At 43.1% G+C, this 25,918-nt stretch overlaps 1 protein-coding gene across 1 annotated transcript in view; it reads right to left on the reverse strand.

The window, feature by feature from the left end:
• Positions 1-25,246, reverse strand: part of tns1a (tensin 1a) — a 109,206-nt gene extending 83,960 nt beyond the window's left edge. Inside the window, exon 1 of the mRNA XM_028571722.1 lies at positions 25,170-25,246. The gene's annotated coding sequence lies outside the window, so the exon portion shown is untranslated. The remainder of the gene's footprint in view (positions 1-25,169) is intronic.
• Positions 25,247-25,918: the final 672 nt, after the last annotated feature.

The following is a 25,918-nucleotide window of genomic DNA, read 5'->3' on the forward strand; positions in this document are numbered from 1 at the left end:
AAAAAAAAAAAAAAAAAAAGTCATCATTTACAACCAGGCTGGTGTCCATCTCATTGAAGACATTTTTTCTTTCTTTCATGAGTTGATATTGAGCAGCAGCTCAGGTTTAAACATAGACAGGCCGCAGACATTTCTCCCACACACAGTTTCATTAAAGTGAAGTGATGGAATCTGAGCTGACCGATATCCATCATGGTTATTGGACGACTGCTGAGATGAACAAATGCGAGACGGTGCAGAAGGAAAACAAAAGAGGAGTATAAAATGGAAAATGATATGTATGTACTGTATATATATATTTTAATTTCCTTATTGAAACTGTTAAAAAATGTTTCTGATGACTCTTCTATACAAGTAACCTACATTATACATTTTAGATTTTATAATACATATAAAACTCCATGAAATCACACATGTAAAAGTCAACAAAGTGAAGTTATGTCTGTCTGTATATGGGATTAATCCTAGTGAAAAGAAAAAGATTTCCAGACTTAACATATAACTAACTGGCTAAGATGGACATCTTTGGCAGTGCCTGCCTGGGTTTATAAATAGCAGTAGAAGCACCTTGGTGCCACTCTAGCCCTGATGTTAAAGATGACCTGGCAGAAAGCCGCCGGCTAAACCAATCAGATGCAGCCAGCTGTGTCACAGGCAGGAGCCATGGTTACCTGGCTGCCACGGCAACTGGGGTCAACGTGTCCTGTCAAACAATGATGGATGAGATAGGATTAAAAACAAAAGACAGAAGAAAAAAAAAAAAACATACAACCACAAGTTTGCAAACACACACACACACACACCGGACACACATATGCACGTGCATGCACACCCTGGCATACAGGCCCACGGTGAGTAACACCACAACAAATGGTTCTTGGATGGCTGCCATGTAGCATCTGGGATTCAACTTTTTTTTTCAGAGAGAGAGGGAAAAGAGCCTCGGCAACTTAAATGGCAAGTAATCAACAAAGAGAAAAACAGGGATCATACTTAGTTTTTGTAATAACGGCTCACACACAAACTCATTTTATTTATTTTTTTCAGGGAGTAAAGATGTTAGTAAAGCTCACAATTAGGCATGTAATCAGAAAGCCAGTTCACTAATGAATGCCATCAGTTTCTTAACCATCCATGACAGATTTTATTATCCGCTACGAAACAAGTTGCCTCCCGATGTTCATATCAAGAAAACGTTCTGCCAAGAAAAGAACTTCAGGATAAAGTCATCTGTGACGTTTTTTCCCCCGCAAATGTTTGAATTCATTCAAGAGTTTGTGAAAGCCTTTACATTTTCTGCATGCTCTGAAAACCTACTTACTCTTTCCGATTAAATCTACTGCCAACGTAAGATTGTTCTTAAATAAATACAAGCATGTAGAAGAAAAATGTAAAGATGCGACCTGTGTTGAGCATCTTTATAAATACAATACGGTGAGCCAGAGAGCCCATATAGTTCAAACACCAAAGTAACGGGCATTTACAACACAGTCTCACAGCAGTTCATGAAATGGTCACGTTATTTTAATCTATTGATTTGTGTCCACGCGGGACGCGATCCCCGGCTTCCAGGGTGAAAGTCCTGAATTGTTTGACCCATCCACCACCCTCAACCAACCCCCTTACGTGTATTTTCGGCATTTCATTCTACTCGCTACCGTAGTCGTGCTGTGACCACGACATATGCTTTCCATTTAAATACATTAGTTTACATTTTCGTGCTGGCCACCGCGGAAAAAACCCCTGACAAAAACGTCCCCGTGAACCCGCAATCAATAGATTAAATAACGTGACCATTTCACGAACTGCCGTGAGACTGGGTTGGCATTTATCACCAAGGGTCTCGCCAAAATGAAGAAAACCAAGAGACTCCTGGACCATCATGACGAAAAACCAAACAACTGTCATGCTGAAATCTTCATAAATGCTCAGCCAACCTGATATTTTTTTCAGAAATAATACCATCGTTTCAGCTGCCAAATTCAGACAATGACAATTATAGACACGATTATTAGTCACATTTGAGGATCGTGGATCTATTTAATGGAAGCTGTGTTTTTGACTCCTAAAAAAAACGTAGCATTTATCCAAAAGACAAGCCAACACAGAAAAGTGAAAAATCCCAAGCCCTGTCATCTGTGTCGTGTTAGGAGGAGACTCCCAGGGGCAGGCCAGGAAGAGAAAATTGAAAGGAGAGTTATGTAGAGAGATGGCAAGAAAAAGAGAAAGAGAGGGGAAGGGAAATGGATGTAGATGGAGAGAAAGGGGGGATAAAGGGATAGAGTAAGCGGTTTAAGAGCAAGGGATGGAGGAGGAGGAGAGTAGGTGTTTTTGTGAGTGTGTAGTCTGTGTGTGTGTGTGTGTGTGTGTCTGTGTGTGTGTGTGTGTCTGTGTGTGTGTGTGTCTAGGCTTATAGACAGTTGGCCCAGTAAATCAAGGCCCTGTGCTCCTCTCCCCCAGTTGCACTTAGCTAATGAAAAGCATCACTACGCTACCTCGACCACGACCCCACTTAGAGCCAAGATGTGGGAGCAGGAGGGAAGTGAAAGGAAGAGAAGAGAGAGAGATGGGACGACCCTCTCACAGGCACTGCTCTTTCTTTCTGCATGGACACAAATTAGTCCTGGCACATACAGTATAACCTATAACCAAACATACATGTCTTCAGTCACGCATGTACACCTAAAGACCTGTACATGAACTTTAGTTATTTGTTTAGACAGTCAAGCGTATAAACCCATAAATGTGTCATCTATGAATATAGAAGACAGAAGAGATTAGGATGGACAATATTCATGGGAAATAGTTTATATTCCTATGGTGGCCACTTTGACAGGAATAATATTGACTTCCTACCTAAAAAACCCATTAGAGACTAAATTGGTGAGACAATTTTTAGGTAAAAGTACACTACCTTTTTTCTTGAACTGAAAAAAACACAAAGAGGGGCATGTTGGAATAAAAATGTAAAGTATAATTTTGCATAATGATGTAATTTGACGCAAACCCTGTAGTCCAATAATTGCTCAATGAGAGTGTCCCCTAATGTGCAACAACCGTCTATAAGGAACAATAGTGAAATAACTACTGCCCTTTAGACATTAAATCCAGAAGGTTAATTTAGTGTTTTTTTTTGTATATTTAGCAGAAGAATTACATGTTCTTCTCTGAGGCCCAAAAAAATGTGGGCTTCTTTTAAAAAAAAAAACGTGAAAATTCTTGTTGATCAGGTTAAGATCGGAACTCTTTGCTCCTCTCTTATTCCTATTGAAAATACTTTTTTGAGATGAAATTGACAGCACAGGGGTCTTAGAGGCTGCAGTAATTATTCTCTTTCCTCTTAACGCTGTCCACTGTAAGATATATAGTATGTGAGAAAGAAATTGAGTGAGTGAGGTGTTTGTTTTTAGAACGAGTGACTACCTGGCTGATGGACGAGGTAAACAGACGGAGCGAATGAGTCACCCAGACCAAAAAAAAGAAAAAAAAAAGGACAAAGAGCGCCAAAACCAGCTAAAACGTTGGACGACATGACTCACTGAAGTCAAGCGTGAGGAACAGGCCCCACAGAAACTAACAGGCCGAGGGAAAAGAGAAGTCCTGCACACCCCCCCGAGATGAAAAAGCAGAGCCACACCTGCTTTCAATTTCCACCAAATTGAGATTCTGTCAGGCACAATGGGCGCCTTTGTGAGACGGAGAGCGAGAAAAAACAAGAAATGAGAAACACAACAAGAAGGAAAATGAGAACCAGAGTGATATTTGTAATACTTGTAGGAGTGTGTCAGCATTTTACATGTTTCCTAGTCTAGAAAGCAGTTTTCATAAAGACACAAAGACTATGGTGGACGTCCAGCTGTTTCAAGAGTGAAGACACTTAGATGGTATGATATGCGATTAGAATGCTACGGGGTGTCATACTTGATTTAATGCACACACACAAAAAGTTGTGTTTTTTAAAGATTACTCCAGCGATTTGGGTCAGTGTAACGCTTATCAGTTCAATTTTCACATAAGGACATTTGGAAAAACAGAAAAATGGGTTCAAATATCCAATTTTTCAGTTTTTTCCACCTTGGATCTTTAACCTGTTTTTACAATTTTTTTATTCAGAGGATCAGAAATTGAGAAAATTACAAAATTGCGTCTGGGCTCCAATTATTCAATACTGCAATGGTATTCTCTTCCTCTACTTTGTGAAATATGCAGGTCATTAACTGCATATGAACCAAAATTAAAAACTGATAGATGGTTTTGAGTGGGAGGCTGGGCGTAGCTAGGCGGAACAAGGGAGAGAATACCATTGCAGTATTGAATAATTGGAGCCCAGACGCAATTTTGCAATTGTCTAAATTTCTGATTCTCTGAATAAAAACAGAAAAAACAGTTTAAAGATCCATTTTTTTTATTTGTCAAGGCGGAAAAAAATGAAAAATAAGCGTTACACTGACTGATTTTGTACTGCACTTCCAAGTTGAGGGACCCTCAGGAGGCCGATTTTAAAAGGAACTGTCAAAATCGAAGCAGCTGAATTTTAGTCCACAGTATAAGTCAAACTGGATCCTACATTTCCCATAATGCAACTCAATAGCATCTTTTCATTCCCTCCCCGCATGGTACAACAACAATCACATCTTTCAAACGCCACAGCCCAGTTTGTAAGGCGGCCTTTCAAATACAAATGTTTAGTGATGCTACCTTGATGACATCACTATGACATTATTGGGGTTATTTAATCAAACAATTTTACAACTTTTGGCACCACCGAAGCAGTAATCCAAATAGTAAACTGATCTTTATGTGTAAAATTGGCGGAGTGCCCCTTTTAATGACAGAATTCATCAGACGTTTTAAGGAAACTTTGTGAGACTCTGCGTCACCTCACTATAAACTCTGCTCTCATTGGCAACCTCTGCTCTTAAACTGTCTGTTGAATCTGTGACCTCAACACACAGATGGCATATCAAACGGCTCGAATTAGCAGGGCGGTTAAGATCAGGCTGCAAGACGGTACAGACGAAACTACACTGCCGAATCATTTCTCTCTCACCAGCAGAAGAAACAGATTCCAAAAATTCGTCATGTCAAGGAGCCTTGAATGAAAAATATAAAACAATGCACGTTGATTGAGGTGTTTTCCCGTGCACCTCCATTTATGAACATTTTTACAGTAGATGGGAAAATAACTGTTGGGACATTAAAATCTCATATCGGGATAGTCATTATTCTGGTTATAACCCCGCAGGGGCCTTCTTCACTGTGAAGGTGTGTGGGTACATCAGCGATCGGCAGCACAGAAGCACCCATAATCATAAAGCATGTCGAGCAGGCTGTTACCGTCTTTGAAATGTACAAGAATACGGTAAGGGTATGTTTTATTGTTGGAATGTACACATTCCTGGAGAGGCAAGGGGATCCCCTTTAGAAACACAAACACGGACAAATCCAAAGAATCTAAAAAATTTGTATCACATCAATCCGAATATTTACAATTTTAAGGCACTGATACAACACGTCTTCCAGTGTCTACGTCCATACTTCATCGGAGTATGGATCAGTGTACAAGAACATAGATATGAGCTCGGGATGTTTTATTTATGGCGCTGAATACAGCCGATCCCAGTGGACTGACACTGTGGGCCGGTTGCCAGATTGTAGTAGATGAACTGTGTGTGTGTGTGTGTGTGTGTGTGTGTGTGTGTGCAAGATCTCTGTGAATCTACAGCAGTGGTTCCCAACCTGGAGTCCGGGCACCCTTTAGGGGGGCGGCAAAGATCACACGGGGTGCGCAAGTCTTTTTCTGGTTTGAGGTTGAGGTAAAAATAAATGTTAAACAAATTATGATAATACACTAGAATATATAATGTATACAAAAGGAAAAAAGGTTAGGAACCCCTGATGTACAGTATGGCTACCTCCACGCATATGTGTGGGTGTGATGTTCTATGGATGCATACATTTGTGTGTGTGTGTGTGTGTGTGTGTGTGTGTGTGTGTGTGTGTGTGTGTGTGTGTGTGTGTGTGTGTGTGTATGTGTGTTTGTGTGTGTGTATGTGAGGGTGCAGCTGTTAGACTGTTTACGCGAGTGCGCGTTATGATCAATATCAGGTACAGACAGGGAGACACAAAGATCAATGAGTTGTGATCATGAAGTCTAGGCTGCTTATGATCATTAGCCAGCTGCTAATGAACTTGGGATGCCATGTTTGCTAATGAGCTGTCTCTCTCTCTCTCTCTCTCTCTCTCTCTCTCTCTCTTTCTCTCTCTCTCTCCTTGAGTCCATCCCAGGGAGAAAAAACACACAAACACAAAGAACAAGAACACAACAGAGACGTAGCTTTGAAAGGTAAGCATTCCTGTGCTCCCTATATGTGTGCAGGTGTGCGTGGTTGTGTGGACATTTCCTTAGTTGCGATACAGCAATTATTTCCACTGCTTCTACATTTAATGGCCATCTAGAGTACAACTTTGTCTACAGACTGATCTTCTGAACTGGCTGAGATACAGACTCGGGTATGAGATGTGGGAGGGCAGCGTAGTGCACAGCGCCCGGGGGGGAAGAGCGCTGAAGCTGGTTCGCGGGGCTGGCTGATGGTGGCCTGGGCGCCTGGAGGGAGGCGCCTGGTCACATCGCATATAAATCACCTGGTCACAGATACACAGAGCATTGTTTAGCCAGAGTGACAGGCTACACTCTCGGAGGACAGTCTGAGTCTCGAAGATACAGTACCGCACGCCATGCAGGCATATACACTCGTGCACTGGTTGGAAAACGAGAGCATGGAGAAAGCTCCAGTGAGAGTTGGAGGGATCTCTGGCTGCAAACAGTCAGCCCGTGTGGCAGATGAACAGCACATGAGGCCCCTGCGGAGGCCGTTGACCAGAAGTAGAACTGAGTGCAGTTTCATGTCATTTGGAGGTGGGCATTATGATCATAACCAAAAAATATCGCCGTTATTATTACATGCTGGACAAAAATGAACTTTTTTGTCTTTTGTTTTCCCCAAACCAAATGGATAACTTTAAAAAATAGTGCAATAGAGTTTGGACAGCGCTAACCGCAGTTGGTCACAACCTCCAAAAACGACGAAGCCACATTAGATTACTTGACCCTTTACACAGTATTGGCCACTACTTAAATACTACAATAGCTCAATAATTGGGATTTATTCTTAAGCAAAAGGAGGTTCTCTAATGCTTTTTAGATCTATCACTTTTACTGCAGTCGAAATTTGCATCGCTGCTCGTAAAAGAAGAAAAGTGGGTACGTTTTAGGACAAACAAATACCTTGCTGCTTCTTTTTGAGTAAATCATTTAACGAAAAGAATGCCAGCACAAACAACAACAAAAAAACACTCCACTGATTGAAAATCTATTTTACTGTGAAATTAAATTTCAGACTCAAACTATCCAAAATGACCTCATGTTCAAATATAATTTCCTCTTAAAGATGTAGTCCTTGTCCTTTCAAAGTAGACCGATAAAGATGATGCTGTTGCTATGATGCTGTGTGGAATCAGCCCTCCCCGGCCTGCACACAGAGATGCCGAGACTGATTCATTACTCGAGAATCTCGTCACTCAACACGAACTAATCACCAGGCAGGCCTAGAATATATGCTCTTATTAGCAGAGAGAAATGACATTCCTAATACACGCCAGGCCACACACATACAGACCCAGTCGTACAGGGGTGACGCACACAGAGGCGTGGCAGGCTGTAACGGTCCAATCAAAGTCTGATTGATTTTAAGAGGTCTCCGGGGGAATTCTGTTCAGTCAATAAGGGACTCTGTTAGACAACTGAAGACATGATGGATCTACTATACATCTTAAGTGTCAAGGGCTTTTCAGCTGCCTAGCACTGGACTACAGCAAAGAATGAAATGGAAGTTGTTTTTGAGCAGCCTAAAAAAAAATCATTGTAGAGTCATGAAAGTATTCTTTATTCATTTTATTATTATTATTTTGTGCGTGAGCAGTCCTATCGTGTCACATAAATTACAAGAAAGCTAAGAACTCACAAGGCAGTGGCCGGGTTAGCTCAGTTGGTAGAGCAGGCGCACTTATAAAGAGGTTTACTCTTCGACGCAGAAGGTCCAGGGTTCAAGTCTGACCTGTGTGTGTTTCCTGCATATCTTCCCCTCTCCCCCTATGTCCCATAATGCAATTTAATAGCATCTTTCATTATACCCTCCCAGCCTTATAAATGCCCACGTCTTTCCAACTCCACAACCCAAATTAGTAATACAGACTCTCGGCTAACATTTCTAAGCCCAAATCAAGATAACCCTGATGACATCATAGGGGATATTTTGCAGGCCCCCAGGAAGTGGGGGCCTGGAAAGTGGGAGTTGGAATTGCAACTCCTGGGTCATGTGATGCCCTCCGGCCCAAAGAGACTTTTTCTCATAGATTGACATAGCGAAAGACATGTCTGTAAATCAGTGGATACATTTTTCTGAGCGTCACAACACCCCAAAAATGTTTCACCATTGGAATTTGATCCATCAGGTCCAATAACATTTGGAAAGTCTAAAAAGAGCCGCATAATGAAATCATTTAATCCTCATTCAAGTTAGTTGAGCGCTAAACAGGAAGTAGCTGGCTTGGCCGGCGGTTGTCTCTAGTGACTCTGCTCTATGGGCCGCACAATGCGGAAGTAGTGCCGACCATCCGGGTCATTTTTTTTGCTCCGTGGTGGCTTCATGCGCCACTGAGCAACTCTCACAGGGATGAACGGGGCTCCGCCTCGAACACTGTATCCCGTTCTTTTAACACATTCATGATATTTTCACAGACTTCCTTTTCTTTAACTTCCTCAAGAGCCACAGATGATACAACGTCATCTGTCACTCACTGTGAATCCTTAAGGCAAGTAAACTGATGTTCATGTCTAAAAATCAGTGGAGTGCACCTTTAACATACAGTAATATGGGTTACTGTATGTTACTGAGGGTTTTTAGTGCAGTTTGGCCCAAACCCTGATCAAAATCCAAACAAGACGGGGGCACCCTGGTAGCTCACCTGGTTGAGCGTGCGCCCCATGTACCAAGGCTCAGTCCTTACCGCAGTGGCCTGGGTTTCTAGTTTGACTCTTGGCCCTTTTGCTGCATGTAAGATTAATTGATTAGTTGTCAACTCTTCAATTAATCGCCAACTATTTTGATAATCGATTAGTCGGTTTGAGTAATAAACAAAAGTAAAAATTCTTTGATTCCAGCTTGTTAAATGTGAATATGTTCTAGTTTCTTCTCTCCTCTGTGACAGTAAACTGAATATCTTTGAGTTGTGGACAAAACAAGAAATTAGAGGATGTCATCTTGGGCTTTTTGGGAAACATTAGTCCCCATTTTTTCACCATTTTCTGACATTTTATAGACCAAACAACTAATCGAATAATCGAGAAAATAATCAACAGATTAATCGACTATGAAAATAATCGTTAGTTGCAGCCCTAAACTGCATGATTTAACTGTTCAAAATGATTGCACGAAGCCAGTTACTTGCATTACTTCATGCTGGCCTCCCTGTTTAACAGCAAATATGAAATCTAGAGTAGTTGGCATAAGAAACCATCTGAGGTCTGTAGTCAAACTTGTGAGACTGCAAAACACCATGAACATAATCCTAGGTCTTAACGGAGCGCCCTGACTGCACTTGGGTAAACACCGGCAGGAAATTCTTCAGTGAATATGTTCAAAAATCATATTGCCGGTGCTGTGTCAAATAACGCTTGTTGTTATTCAGAGCAGAGCTGCTTAGCATAGTGTAGAGCGGTAATGAGCTAACATGAGTATTTGACCAGTGCTGTAGGAACTAGCATGCATTTGCGACTGTTTCTGTCAGTGTTGTCAAATCTAATATTCTCTCCCTGCGTGTGGGCTGATACATTATTAATAGCATGCATTTGAGGAGCTTTCTTCGAACCCGCTTCTTGCACGTCACTCAGCCTCTCCTCGTTAACTCTTCTTCCTCTCTCTGCTGATGTCACACCTCACAACGCTCATGTCCTTCCCCCTCTTTCCCTCCTTCAGTGCTCATCTCCTATTGTCGTCCATTTGAAGGGTGATTGTGTAGGATTGGAAGCCTTGCATCTGGACAACTCCATGTCTCACTCTGCATGTAAACTGCGTGGGAGATTCTCCTCCACCCTGCCCTCTTTCCCCCCTTGCATCTAAATGGATCCCTCTCCCCCACTGCAAGCTACAGAAAAGTAGGACAGATGCCTCATTTAACACTTGGGTGCGATCATTACACACTGTGTATACATTATACAACAACAACAACAACAAAAATGCAATAAATCCACCTAATTCTCCAATAAAGATGGTGTTACACTGCAGCTAGGAGCATTAAAAGGTAGGCAATGTGTTCAGCTGCAATATGTTAACATAAGAAAGCCCACAGTTTTTCACACTAATATATGATTGTGTGGCTGGAGAGCATCTTAAAAGGCACATTTAGCTTTTTCACATGTCTAGGGTTTCTCTACAACAAAATATATTGCAGGTTTAAACACTAAATTGACATTCCCCTGCAAGAAAAAAAAAAAAAGACCTGTTCTTGTGTCCATATTCACATGCTTCTAAGTCCACACACATCCGCAACCACATGTCCATGTTGGCGTGCTAGACTTTTTCTTTGTAACTAAGATGCTGCGTGGAAAAGCCCCCTGTTTCTGACACACTCAGTCAGTCCCAGATAGCAGGAGAAGCGAGCGGCAGCGGATTAAATTATACAGGAGAAACCAGAAATAGCTCTAGTGCCGAGGCCGCGTGGGCTCGACGCAAGAACGCGCCGATGCGAACACACGTCACGCCGCAACAGAGCAGTCAACTAGATTAGTCCTGTAAGGATCAAGGGAACGGGAGTCGAAATATGATTGTAGATTGGCCGGGCCGTGCTCTCACCTACGACAAATCCCAACTTGACCTCTAGTGACCAAAGGATGAAAGGATGTTTGTACTTTGGTTAAAAAGGCATTCGACCGGAAGTAAACTCTGTAAACTTTTAACCAGACTTCCTTAAAAAAAAAAAAAAGAAATGATCCAATTTCAAACAATAGAACACATACAAGAGTTGTGGTGCTTGTGTTGTTATTTCAAAAGGCACCATTGACCGTGAACTGCTCACCTCTTTACACTTCACAGATAAACATAACCGCCCACTTGACACACACCATGGAAGCTCATTTAGCACATTTGAGCAGAAAAAAGAAACCATTGGGTCATTCATGAATGAAACCAAAGTAGGTTTGGTTACACCTATACCTAGTCTCATGCTTCTCATGCCATACAGTCTGCTCGCTTAGACTGCATCCAAAACACAGCACTTTCTGTTGCCTTTTAAAAAAAAAATCGACATACTTTTCCTATGATGACCTTTTGCTGATCACTTGCACCTGCACTACTTGTAAATCTCTGTCTGTGATTCCTTACCCAAAACATGCAAGAGAGGCAAACCCAGGTCCTAGCCCTCCCTGCCAAAGCGGAGGGCAGAGACAGAGAGACGGAGGGCATCCTGAAAGAAGGGCTCTCCAGGCTCACGGCAAAAATCCACGGTATTCCCAGAAATCGCGGGCGGTTCCACGCAGGCTCGGGCTACACAGATCCATGCCAGACGTGCGAGGTGCACAGAGGGTGGGGAAGGCAATGCTGCTCTCCTTTTCTCTCTCTGATGGCCTTAGTCAGTCTCCTGCATCTGAGCGCCCGCCCTCTCTTGCTATCTCTTCCACTCCAGGTCCTCTCTCTCTCTCTCTCTCTCTCTCTCTCTCTCTCTCTCTATTTCTCTTGTTCACCCTCCTTTCTCTCCTTCTTGAAGTGTGGTAACTTTATTCCATGGAGGAAAGGGGGAGGGAGGTGAGTCTTGGCCTTTATTTTTCTTCCTCCCAAAACTCCCCTCTCCTCAAATGATCCTAGTTAGCCCCTCCTTTCCCTCTTCTCTCTCTTCACCCCTCACACACACACACACGCACATGCACACACACTATTTATTGACCACCGTCCACCGTCTTGCGTCGCATACTTCACCTCTCTTCCACTCCACCTCTCCCCCTGCAAGCGTGCTCGCTCATGTCTGCGCTAATGTCACTTCAATTTTTCATCGGCAACCCCGTCCTGTTTCCAGATCTCCACTCTTTACTTCAAAATATCTGCAGGACTCAACAGCTGCTGTGACGCAGCTGAGTGGCCGGACCAAACAATGAAAAAACTAACTAGGTACTCATGCTGCAGAAGCTGGTGGGAACAGTTAGAAAATAGAGCTGAGCTCATCACTGTGGTGTACCGATAATGTCTACACAGATGCACATGCAGTCTCATACACTCTCAAAGAAAGGCCATGTGCACATATGCGCACAGTAATGACCATATGGCAACACGCGCATTACTCGTGTTGCAGCAAAAGCGGTGACATCCTTGTTCCATATGTTTTGCGAGAAAACTGACTTCTTCTTCTGAAAGTCCGTAAGAAACACTTAACGGGGTACTTCAGCAATTCAGAATTACACTTCCATAAAGTTTGAACACTTGCAAGAGACATATAACAAAAAGAAAGGCCAAAACTGTCAGAGATATCTTGACCTTTAGTCAGTAGTATGAGTAAAGCTCCTCAAACACTGGATCCTACACATCCTATAATGCAACGCAATAGCTTTATTCGTAAGACCTCTTTGTCTGCTAAAGCCCACATCTTTCAAACTCCATGGTCCATAAGACGACATAACCGTGATGACATCATCAGGGTTACTTTCTCAGGCATCATAAAGCTTGCCACAGAGCCACAGAAGACACTCATGATGAGTGAACTGAACATAATGTAAAATGTGGTGAAGTGCTCCTTTAATTGTACTGTATGGCATTATAAAGATTACACCAAAGTATGTGTCAAATTGATGACAACGCATTTTATAATCTCCCGTGCATACATGTATATCCCTATATCGTGAGTTTAGAATTATAAGGTTCTATCTCCGTTTCGGGTAGTTCTGAGATATTGAGCATCAAAGTTTTTACATCCCAGCTGGCGAAACTGTTATGTAAGTATGATCTACTATTAATTACTAACAAACAAAATATTTTTTTTACAAATATAACACCACACAGGCATTACTAAACACCGAATGGATCAGATTATGTCAAAAACTCAATTTCGACCAAAAGTGGAGATAGAACCTTATAATTCTAAACTCACGATATGTGTGTTTTGAATCCTATATGTGTGCATATGCAAAAGATACTTCACATGCATGTCCACAAACATAGCCAGACACACGTGTTAGAGATTGCTCTGTGCATGTGCATGTACATCTATATCAGTACAGCACTGAATCAACATTATATCAGCGGTGCGGGCACATTACATCACTCCTCAGTCAGATCCATAAAGGGCTAAGAGCCAATTCATTTTCAGAAAACACCCTCTATTGATCCCTGCTGCACTCCATCACTTCCACTGTAACAGTTACCTCAATCCATAGGCTAACCTGACACATAATCTGTGTGTGTTTGTGTGTGTGTCTGTGTGTGTCTCCCTCTATGCGTAGTCTATTAACATAACATAAGCATGGAGCACAGTGTGGATGCATTGGGGGGGGGGGCGAATGCTGCTGGTTGTGCTGTAGAAGTCGTGTTAACTCCTGATCTAGTTTTTAAAATGGATTTGGTGACAGTGTTTAAGACATGGCAACCACGTTCTCCCTGCAGCCAACTGGTCTAAACTGGGTTGCTAGCAGCCTCTAGTGGCCTCCAACCAACCCTCAGACACAGTCTCTGCAGATGGGTAACAATATAAATATACATATACAGCTCATGCATGCATCTCAAGTTGTTGTTTTTCTGTCTGGATGCAGCCAGAATAGCCATTTAAGGGATAATTTACTACCTGCAAAAAACATTGATTTTGGGTCTGCTATTGGGAGTGGTGTATTTTCTCAGTACAACATTTTTGCACAGTGAGGTCAGGTTCTTATTCCCTTATTCCCAATGCAACATGCCAGAACTCACTGAAAACACACAGGCAGGCAGGCACAAGCGCGCGCACACGCACGCACACACACACACACACACACACACACACACACACACACACTTTCCCATAGAGTTGTAATCCCAGACTAATGACGTTAGCAGCCCTGCACTTATTTAAAGGTTGGAGGAACTTTGATACTATACGTTGCCAAATGCACAGAAGAAAGTACTATTTGATCACCAGCTCCACCAACACAAACCCACCTGAGATGTTGAAACATTTTGGTTGTACTAGATCTACTGCTTAACAAAAAACTGAGATGGAAGAGAAGGAAAAAAAAAAAAAAGAGAAGTATTCCACATTGACTCTGCAGTCTCCCTCTTCTGTCGCTGCAGAATCCATCACATTAAAGCTTTAATGCTAAAATAACAAGGCATCCATCATGCTGAACGCTGGGGCCAGAATACAGCGAGCCATTTAGGGCACAAATCTGCAATTCTCTGGGCGCGGTACGTGCCACAGTCGGACGGCATCACTCAGCGTGGAAGGTAAGTTGGGAGCATTTGATAAATGCAACAAGCAATGAATGAGGTTTTCATGCATATGCTGGAGAGGCATTCTAGAGGGAGAGAATAAGGAGCCATTCAGTGGACAGGTTTCCCATCACCCTCTGCTCTTTTAGCCTGTCTGCAGTACTGCCTGATGTGGATATACTACCCTGGGGGACATTAGTTAAATGAATAGGGAGGCAAGGTTTACAAAATACACAGGAGAAGAGAGCATAGAAGAGGAGACGGGAGGAAAGAAGAGACAAAATGAAGGAAAGAAACAGAAAGCAACACAGAGGAGTGGAGAACAGAGGAGAAAATGTAAGAAAAGTAACCGATGGAAAAGAGAGGAAAAGCAACAAGGAGATGAGAGGACAGAGGAAATTCGGTGAAATAAAGGAAAGAAACAGAAAGTAAAAGAAAAAGGAGGAAAGGGCAGTAGACACAAGGAGAAGATGAGAGGAGAAGTAAAGAGTCAAGAACAGAGGAAACTACATTAGGAAAAAAAACAAAGGAAAGAGAAGAGGGCAGAAGATGAAAGGACACAAGAGAAAATTCAATGTAATGAAAGATACAGAACAAAACGTAGAAGAGGAGGGGAAAAGAGATGAGGACAGGAGGCACGAGGAAAGGAGAGACGATTCAATGAAAGAAGCAGAAAGGAAATGAATTGAAAAGAGAAGAGAGGATGTGAGAATGAGAGGGAATTCAGTAGAGGAGAGAAGAGGGTTATCCTTCCGTAGTGTCACCATAGTAACACACCATGGAGAAAACCTTTACACATCAGCCCTCCACCTCACTCACTGCCTCCCCATCTCCTTCTTACAAAACCAGCACACATTCACAGTCAAACACACGCATGCCAACAATATTCCGAGCCCATCTCCCGTTGTAACCCGGCCTTATCATGTGGGGACTGTGTGAGCGGCGTTGCCATGGAAACTGAACACCTCACAGCAGTCCTTGGAGGGAAGACACACAGAGCCTTACCTCTCCACTTTCACCTCCCAGTCGGTCACGTGACCGGCTCTAGTGCTGCAGCTGGAGCGACAGAGCAGCAACAGACTGAATGGTTGTCATGTACACGGCAAAAAGTCTCCTAAAAATCCTCATTTATTAATTTGTCCAATGCGTTAACACTCGCTATAGTGGTTAAAAGGCAGCCCTGCTGGCCACTAAACTACATTGGTGATCAGCCAACTGTGGCATTAATTGGGTAAACAAGTGGTGAGAACTTAAACAGCAAAATCTTATGTTGCAATCGTCTGTGATAAAAAAAAAAAAGAATTAAAAAAATACCCCCCAATTCATCATAGAGTGGGAAAGAAATTTCCTACGTTTTGATAATGATCTTACATGTGGAACAGACTACATGTAGCATATATTGGCATACTACATAGCACTGGGAGAAGGCATATGCTGTGCATCTTGATTTCTTTACATTTTTGTCGAAGTAAAAATGTATTGTTGGTAGGAAAAGGAACATATTTGAGAGTTTTCTAGAAATTAGTGTCTATATTGCGAAACAAGACAGATTAAGGCAGGTTGCTACACTGGAATCAAGAAACTTGATTTTAGAAAACACCTTAAAACAAGTTCGCTGAAAGCAAGTTGAAAGGATCTTATAAAATAAGAATACCAGGACAAAAATGAGATCTTTGCAGTGATCAAATGACATTTTTATTGTTATAGGGGCTACATAAATGTCCCTTCCAAGGTATAAGGAACAAGGGTACAAATGTATACCGTGCCTAAGTGTACAGAATCCGTACCTTAACAAGGGTACATTACATCCCTGGTGACAAGTCCCATTTTACAGTGTAGGTACAAGACTTGAAGATATGCGATACAGGTATGAGCTTCCTTCTCTCTATAACAACAAGAATGAAAAATGGTGCAAAAACATTCATTTAGTGAGAGAAATTCAAACAAAAAGGAAATTCCTCTTTTTAGATTGAAGAGAAGAAACAAAATGCCAACGCTGAGAGGGCCAGGCTGAGCAAAAGCTGCGATTGAATGAACATAATGGGTTAGGGGATTCATTGCATAGGGTCGAGGAGATATATAATGAGTGTGTGTGTGTGTGTGTGTGTGTGTGTGTGTGTGTGTGTGTGTGTGTGTGTGTGTGTGTGTGTGTGTGTGTGTGTGTCTGCAAAGGCACTAACAAGCTCCACACACATTTACACACACATACGAGAGAGTGCGACAAGGGGGAGTCTGGCGGGATTGAGCGCGGGTGTAGAGATAAGGAGCTGCGGCATTGGGGTGGGGGGGCAGGAGGGGGGGATTTGCTGCTAGTGTGGGTGCTGCTGGGAGGGTGTTGGGGCTTGAAGAGACGGGCGGCTGCAGCACCGCACGTCACCACAGGCAAAAAATCCCATCATCACCCGACTTTGTAACACCACTGCTGCCCAAACGGCTCTCATACGCAACAGCAGAGAGCTCAGCAGTTACAGCACTGCAACACTCAAGTTTCCCTGACTGATATATCTACGTTCAGGATCGGAGCTTTTCATGGTTTTCAAAAAAATTTGTCAACAATGAGGATTAAAAAACGAAAGATACGAGGGCAACATGTAAGTCCCAAAAGGTCTTTACTTTATAATAATATTCTCACAAGGGGACAGATTCTTTTCTTTTTTTAAACTGCTGAGGGTGCAGTGCATTAGGCTGATTTGGTCAGTGTTTCCTGCCGTAGGACAACTGCTATAATAAAAAAAAAAATTTGCATTAGAGAGGCTCATGGCATTATAAATAATAAAAAGGCAGGGTGGGGGGGGGAAACACCTCCAGAAATGATTCCACTCATCACTATTCATCAGAGGATCACCTCTGGTGTCCTCACTTTTGTTGTGTACGTGTGTGTCAGAGGAAATAGTAACGTTTAGTTGTTACACATGAGTGATTATCTGCAAGAGAAGAGCCAAAAAAAAAGGCAAATATTGTTGGGGGGGGGGGGGACGGACAAAGAAACAGAGCGTGCGTTCAGCTGATAAGCATTCTATGAACTCCGTTTGGCCTTTTGTTGCTCATACACATGTGCCGTAACGACCGTCAGAATATGGCGCAGAGATGAAAGACTTGCAAGCCTCATCGAAAACGAACAAATGCAGCATGACGTGCAATGGCAGGAGATGAATGGGGAGAATCTTTCATGGGAATACGCAAAACCCCCAATAATGGTGCATTACATCTCCGCAGTTCCCGAAAAGCAAGGTGACCCTATGTACCAGGAGCAACTTGTTCCAGGTGGCTGCTGCAGGTACCTGGCTCTAAGTAGCATATCCAAAATCTGATCCCCATGGTTCCCCCACCATCTTTATCTGGAGCAGCTGCCTGGAGACCACTTGGAGATGGAACACTGACCTTGAATCAGCACTTAGAGGGACACCAACTTGTCTTCCAAAAAAAAAAAACAACCATGGTCCATGACCAGTCGCCAGGCTCCTTTTCACAGCTACGTCATATTGGTAGTTTAGGTGAAAACCGGCAGTATGCATGTAATGGATGAGTGGGATGATTGAGGGCCCATCCCGATGTATATTTCATGCAGGATGAGAGTTCCAGATATGTGGTTTGGCATTTATTGTAGAAGAAAGTCCCCTGCGTGGGTTGAAGTGAGACCATGAAAGACGACATGTGCAGAACTCGTCCATTGAATCCCAGCTTAGTCCCCCATTCCCAGCAAACCCTCCCCCCCGCCCCAGCCCCCCAAGCACCCCCACCCCCACCCCCACCCCTCTGCGAAGGCTTACCTTGTCTCGCTTGGACCCCCGCAGAGGGAAGAAGCAGGCAAAGAGGAACTTGCCCCAGCTGATGACGGCAGCCAGGCACCAGTTGAGGCGAGCCATGCGTGCGTCTGTCCCGTCTCGTCTGCCAGCCTCTTATCTCCACCCTCGGCGCTGGGATAGGATTCTGTAACCCCCCCAGCCCCGTAAAAAAAAAAAAAAAAAAAAAACGATGTCAAGCGTAAAAAAATAAAAAAAATAAAAGACTGCGCAGAGACAGAAGACCCTCTTGTCCTACTCCGTGGAGCAGAAATGAAATGAAAACCTTCCTTCAGGTCAGATGACGACTGTCAATTTATTTTCCTTTTGGGTTTTTTTTTTTTTTTTTTGGGGCAATTTTGGCTACCTGTCTGCAATGTGTCTGCAATTCCAATTTGAGAGGGACAAAGAGGGGGGGCTGGTGTGAAGCTACTGGCGTCCCACAAACGGACTAGACCTTTTGGACGTTCTGGAGGGACCCAAAGCATCAAGAGCCTAAAACTGTCTTTCTGTCCTCGCATCCATCTGTCTTTCTTTTCTCTTCCGTCCTCTTCTGGTCTCCACAGCCCCCCGGTCTAGATGAGTCAGTCCTCAAAGTGTGATGAGCACCGTCGGCTGCATAATGCGAAGAGCCCGTTGCTGATCGACGACACTGTTACCCATACACACACACGCACGCTGGCATGCCCACACTCCCCGTCTCTCTCTCTCACACACACACACACACACACACACACACATCCACGCTTCCCCTGCAAAACAAAACCCGCTGTCCTGGCGCATACATCCACAGGCAGAAAAGCCCCCCTCTCGTCACACTGCTCCCCTCCAGGCTCAGGATCCCCGGTGCTTCGCGCTCACACACTCCGCTCACACACACTCATCTCTCTCTCTCTCTCTCTCTCTCTCGTTCTGTGCTGCTCTCTCACACATACACACATGCACTGATGCTGCAGCACTTACTCAGGCAGTGCGGGAGGAGGGGAGCAAAAGAGTGAGGGGGGGGGAGAAAAGGAGAAATGACTGGGAACATAACGGTTGGAAGAGAGGGGGGGAATGATGGAAAACAGAGTAGGTTTCTGCTGAGAACGACAGTGACATTGAGTGCATTCATTCAGTGTTTATATTTCAGAGTTGAAGCCAGTGTCGCCGAAGAAGAGAAGGCGGCGATGTGCGCATGAAGGAAAGTGCGCATCAAGTAGTGATCGCTGGGAGAGGTGGAGGAGCAACAGAACGGGCTGAAAGAGTGAATGGAGGAGTCAAGATGTTGTCAAGAATGGCAAAAAGGAAGGCAGCAGAAGTCGCAGAAGGAGAGGCAGAAAGTGTTTAAGAATATTGAACAGAGAATACTGGCGAACACACACACACACACACACACACACACACACCACCACCAACATGCGCAATGTACGCACACGAACAGACACGCAAGCAGCCGTCACGGTGCAAGGCGAATGCAAGGCAGGCACAGGGTGAGATGATTGTAGTGTGTGTGGAGAATTGGGTCGAAGGGAGAGAAGGAGGGAGGAGATAAAGAAAGGATGGAGGATGGCAGAAGAGGAGAGGAGCGGGGTGTTGAATCATTGTGTCTTGGGTGATTATTTTCCCCCCACACTCTCTCTCTCTCTCTCTCTCTCTCTCTCTCTCTCTCTCTCTCTCTCTCTCTCTCTCTCTCTCTCATACACACACATACACGACTGCAGGTGGTGCACAGGCTCGTTCACTGTGCTGCAGTCTCTCTACGCTTCAGTGGGAGCACATTTTCACTGCAGAACGCTTTTCTCTGCTATAACCCCCCCCTTCCCCCCTCCACCCCACCACCACCACCACCACCACCAACCCCTCCCACCCAGCACACCACCGCCACACCAACGCAATCACAACACATCAAAGCAATGAGCGAGGGAGATAAAGTGTAGAGAGGATGCTGTTCTGTCAACCAGCGCTAGCTCAGCCTGAGGGGTGGGTGGGGGAAGTGGGTGGGGTGGGGGGCTATATGGAAACGTGTTTAGAATAAAAAAAAATACAACAACAACAAATCTTTCTATTGACAGAGAACTGCTCCCATCAGAGCTCCTCTTCATCTTATCATATGTAATGAAATCTGCATGCAGTGCACATGTCAGGATGTACACACAGTACATCATCTATTCACGTATGCTCCTGTTTGAGACGGAGTCTCGCGTCGATGGCTCGCTGAGTAAATGTTTCTTGAGAACAAAGCATCTTATGCATTTTGCAGATATTCAGAATACATGCGTATTAATGTAATTCATTGAATCGATGTTGTGCATTGCTCATGCTCAACAACTATTGAATGAACGAATGAACAAATGAAAATCCATTGTCATCAAATATATAAAAAGCAGTTGACATTTAGGTAAAAAAAAAAAAAAAAAAGTACTGGGATGATTCTGAGCAAGGGAGCCTCCCCTAGCTGCTAATGACACAGAAGCACTTGAGTAATAAAAGAACGTTACAACTATTATATAATGAAGCATTAACATTGCAGCCCTTCCAACTGTGATCTTGGACATTTCAGTCATTTCAGGACTGTGGACCTTTGGGACACATAACTCTGGTTAAAATTCTAAATATAAAAGTAGAGGGCTTTGGTCATGGAATAGCCCTTCTGGTAGGTATTGAACCTACCAGAAGCATTCAACACCTGAAGATCTCTGCTGGTACAACCCCCAAAAGGCAGAACACCCCACCGGGGTTGGTATTACAACATCGCTTGCAACAACTGTGATGAACGCTGAACTGGTCAAACGGAAAGGGCCCGTGGGGAAAAGACTGCCAGAGGCCCAGAAGCAGACATCATCTGTCAAACATGGACTGGTGACAGCACGTCTGGGGAAAGATCAAGGAAGACGCTTACATTCGACACCATGGACCCTCTTTGAACAGAGACGGGAAAAGATTTACGACCACCTGTTATCACATGTAACGAGGTCTGATGGTGACACCGGAGCAACTTTCATTTAAGGAGGAAGGCTATGGGATACGCTTGAAAGCTCCAGGATTAGCTGGTCAAGTCAATTTTCTCTATAGCCCACCACGAAATATCATAAATTTGCCTCAAGGGGCTTTACAATCGGAACAGCATGCATTCTTAGACCCTCGATTTGGATAAGGACTGCCCCCCCCACCACCACCACACACACAAACACACACACACACACACACACACACACACATAGCAAAAGCTTTAACAAGGAAAGATGGGAGAAACCACCAGAAGATCAACAAGAGGAATCCCTCTCCCAGGAAGGACATTTATGCAATAGATGCTGTGTGTACAGAATATACCAACATTTAAATCCCGATCAGGATGACAACGTATGCATACCTTGGATTTAATACATTTAGAGTAGTGCTGTCAAACGATTAAAATATTTAATCGCGATTAATCGCATTAATGCCATAGTTAACTCGCAATTAATCGCACATTTTTATCTATTCTAAATGTCCCTTGATTTCTTTTTGTCCCATTATCTCATTTTAATGCTCTTATCAACATGGAAAAGTGGATCAGCATGCTTTGTGCTTTTGTCGCCTGGCTTTGACGAGGGGGCGGAGAATTCCCATCAGCTGTGTGCTTGGCCATCATCAAGTGGTATTTCAGACTGGACATGCTGCCATGATAGCTCCGTTCACAACTACAAAACACACAGATCACTTTGGTCTTGTCAATGGAACCATTTCGCAACTTTTTAAAAGTAAACTTACCATTCAGAATCTTATTGGCATTCATTTCGGCGTCTCACGCTCGTCTTCCCCTCAAAGCGTAACGTTAGCCTGCTACTCTTTGGCCGGCTCGCGAGCCCAAACAAGTGTGTGCGGCGTGCCTGTTGTCGTGTTTCCGGTCTAGCTAGATCCGGTGTGGTGTTGTAGTTTTTCTAACGTTACTAGTTGTTGCAACAGCATGTGAAAAAAACTACAAAGTTTGCTAGGCAAAAAGAACGTTAATCGCGCTAAAAAAATTGACGCCGTTAAAATGGGTTTGTGCTAACGCCGTTAATAACGTGTTAAATTGACAGCACTAATTTAGAGAAATTCCTACATTTACCAGAAGGCCTTTCAATGTCCTCAAACATGGGTTTGATCTTGTTGCTTTCAATCCAAAGTGAGTATATGGGGCATATGTCAAGCCATCTAGTTTATTATCAACAATCCTTTATGCAAAGCACAACACGTTGAATTCTGGTTAACTAAGGCTATCGTTAGAGGAAGACAAGAAATGTCTTCCAGTACTATAATGGTTGACGTATGATGTCAGTATGATGTTGATGCAAAATGGCAGCTCCATAGAAAGAATGCCTCAGCGTCTGAGTCTCACGGACCGACACCAAAACCTGACATACATCCTTGACGTTCCAGATCTGGCAGCTATAGAAACAAAATCTATGGAACATCACACGTCTATTCTTGGCTACTTGTCTGCAGGACGAAGAAAAATGTGCCAGCAAAAAGCAAATTGGCTCAGAAATGCAAAGCAGACGGTGTATTTTTTCCTTTATGTCAACATTATTGACGACGTCCTGTGGACCTGCTCCTTTTACAGTGAAATGGTTCCCTGCTTTACTTTTCAAGGGGTGCAACACACACACACACACACACATATATATATATATATAAATATATATATATATATATATATATATATATAAATAGCATTTGAAAAACATTTTAGATATGCAACAGGTGGCATTTTACACGAGTTTGTAGAAAAATAAAATGACATGAGATGGGAAGGTATTTCGTTCGTATCAGTAATATTTCTCTTTAAAGAGGACATTTTACTTCACGCAGGCGAAAGAGGAATATGTTTTTGTACTGCACAGTTTTCTACAGCAGTGTGTGCTGTACATCTCAGTGTGAGACTGGGCTTGTGTCCCACTCTCTTGGCAATGCGCTGACCTTTCTCATTAGGCATAAGCAACTTGCATAATCACTGCTGACTTCTATGGACTGGCCTGTCACACTGCCTATCCGTTTGACTGGAAACCCCGTGAAAAAGTGCAGGCTGCCAAAAAAAAAACTTCTCCCTCAATGACTTTCCCCTGTCATCTGCAGCAGGTTTAGAATCTATCATTTTTCACCGAGTGCACAAAAACAGGGACTTTCCTACAGTACGAGTATCAATATTTAGCAAGTGTTAGCTATTTTCCCTGCTATCCAAATATATGCTCTCTTTGAAATATTCACTATCGTAGTCAGACATTAAATCCTGTCCCTTAATGTTTAATGTTGCAATTCCGTTTCGACGAAAACTCGTAATGACCCTTCCTCTGGGTGGAAAGCCTCACCTGCCCGCTCGCTTCTCCAGTGTTTTCATTTGCCCAGAGCAAGGTTATGTAAATGGTGTATCACATGCAAACAAAATGTGAGTACATTTAATTTGAGTTAATGCGTCTCACAACAAAGATTGTTATGAGTGTTTTATACATACTATTAAACGCCTTGTTGATTCAAAGGGAGGGATGGACAAATTAGTTCCCAGTTTGATGAAAATACACACAAATGTTGAGGGATTTTTGTTTGACTTCACTATAAACATATTCTTCCTTTTTTTGTGTTCATGGGTTCTATAAAGTCATTTTCATTCCGGCAGTAATAAATGGGTACTACTACTATTTAGTACGGCACTTTTACAACGAGTGGGGAAAAAAAGGGAAAGCGCTAATGATGTCCCCACTGTATTTAAAGGAATAGTTTTTCATTTTTGGAAATACGCTCATTCGCTTTCTTGCCAAGAGTGAGATGAGAAGATCGATACCATTGGCAGCTGGTTTACTTAGCTTAGCATAAAGACTGGGAAAAGAGGGAATCGGTTAGCTTGGCTCTGTACAAAGGTCAGAAAATCAGCTAACCAGCACCTCAAAGTCTCACTAATTAACACGTATCTTGTTTGTTTCATCAGTACAAACACAAGTGTAAAAACGTCAATTTACCATTTTACGGGGGTTATGGAGCAGACTATTTCTTGGCCGGGACCAGCAACTTCCTGGAGTCTCTGCTGGATGTCTGGCAACTGGCCCTGACACAGATATATTAGAGACGCTGGTAGGTGGATTTTGTTACCTCTGACAGAGCCAGGCTCAGGGGCGTAGCACCAAATTTTGGGCCCTGTAGAAAGGCATTTTCTATGGGCCCCTCCCCACATCCACAGCTATTCATTCTAGCATCTTTTTGGGCCCTCCTCACATGAGGGCCCTGGATACTCAGTCCCCTTTTTCCCCCCTTGTCCGACGCCCCTGGCCAGGCTAGTTGTTTCCTGCTGTTTCCAGGCTTTATGCTAAACTAAGTTAGCTGGCTGCTAGCTCTAGCTTCATACTTAGCATACAACCATGAGGGTGATATCAATCTTCCCATTTAACCATAGGCAAGAAAGTGAATATGTGTATTTCCCAAAATGTCAAACGTTTCCTTTAAGATGTTCTTGAGCAGGTTTCGCAAGTTAAACTCTTATTTTGTCTTGTGTTCTGAATGATAAACAAATGTTCAACTGGGAAATGGATTAAGGGACATTTCACAGTTCTAACTGTTTTCACTGTTGATTTGTTTAACTTTTTCACTGTTTTGTAAGTCCAATAATTGCAACATCTTTCCAAAAGTCAATAAGTATTCGTGTTAAATAATCATGATTTAAAATTATGGCCAAAATTATTTTAATTATGATTTTTTTTTGTCCATAATGTAACAGCCCTAGGATGTTGCTAGCAAAGTCCAAGCAAAACAGATGCAGCTTTACATTACATTACATTTCATGCATGCAGATAATTATTCAGAACGAATTGACAGACACAAGACGGACTAAAAATGTGACATTCAAGGTGTGAAAAGTCCATTATCAAAATAGTTAGTGAAAGTAGCTCACCGCCACAGTTTGCAGGCTTGCACTGATGTCATACGAGCCTCCGATGGAGACCGCCTGGTCGTGGCTGGGATTGACAGCTGGACAGCCTGGTGCTCAAGCTGCAAGAGAAACGAGAAACAGAAGGAGGTGCGGAGTTTAGTTTTCTGCACCAGCATCCCATTCGCATTCAGAACACAGTGTGCGCACTGTACTGAGCAGACAGCAGATTAGGTCCCATCACACACCTCATCATTCACTAACATGCAGACTCATCTGCCTTCCACTTCTCTCCCTTATATTCCCTTTTTCACTTTCTCCTCTCATCCATTTGAACTCTTTTGTTACATGTCTCTCCCTTGGTGCCCTTTTCTCTTTCTCTTAGCATTAGCCTCTTCCTTTACTACAAAAGAACAACCTCTGTGTTCTTCCTTTGTTCCATTGCCCATGCAAAAGACACACACCAACACATTTGAGACACATACCGATCCAAAACCAATAATTTGGCATCAATGACTTTAAAACTGGACAAATAGTTATTTTGAATATTCTGCAGTGAAAGTGCACATCTCAAAAACTCTGAAACACATGCTGTACATAAGCACACAGAGTACAACCTCACATGCCCTTACACTGCAGGCATGCCAGTCCTGACTCCTGGGCGCGGGGTTGCCATACATAATACATAATAATACATAATCATGAAAACCCCTCGTTGTTTCAGAAATGTCCCTCTTCATCACATATAATCCAAGAGAAAGCACTGCAGAGAC

Source organism: Perca flavescens, chromosome 24, assembly GCF_004354835.1.
Source record: "Perca flavescens isolate YP-PL-M2 chromosome 24, PFLA_1.0, whole genome shotgun sequence".
NCBI lineage: Eukaryota > Metazoa > Chordata > Actinopteri > Perciformes > Percidae > Perca > Perca flavescens.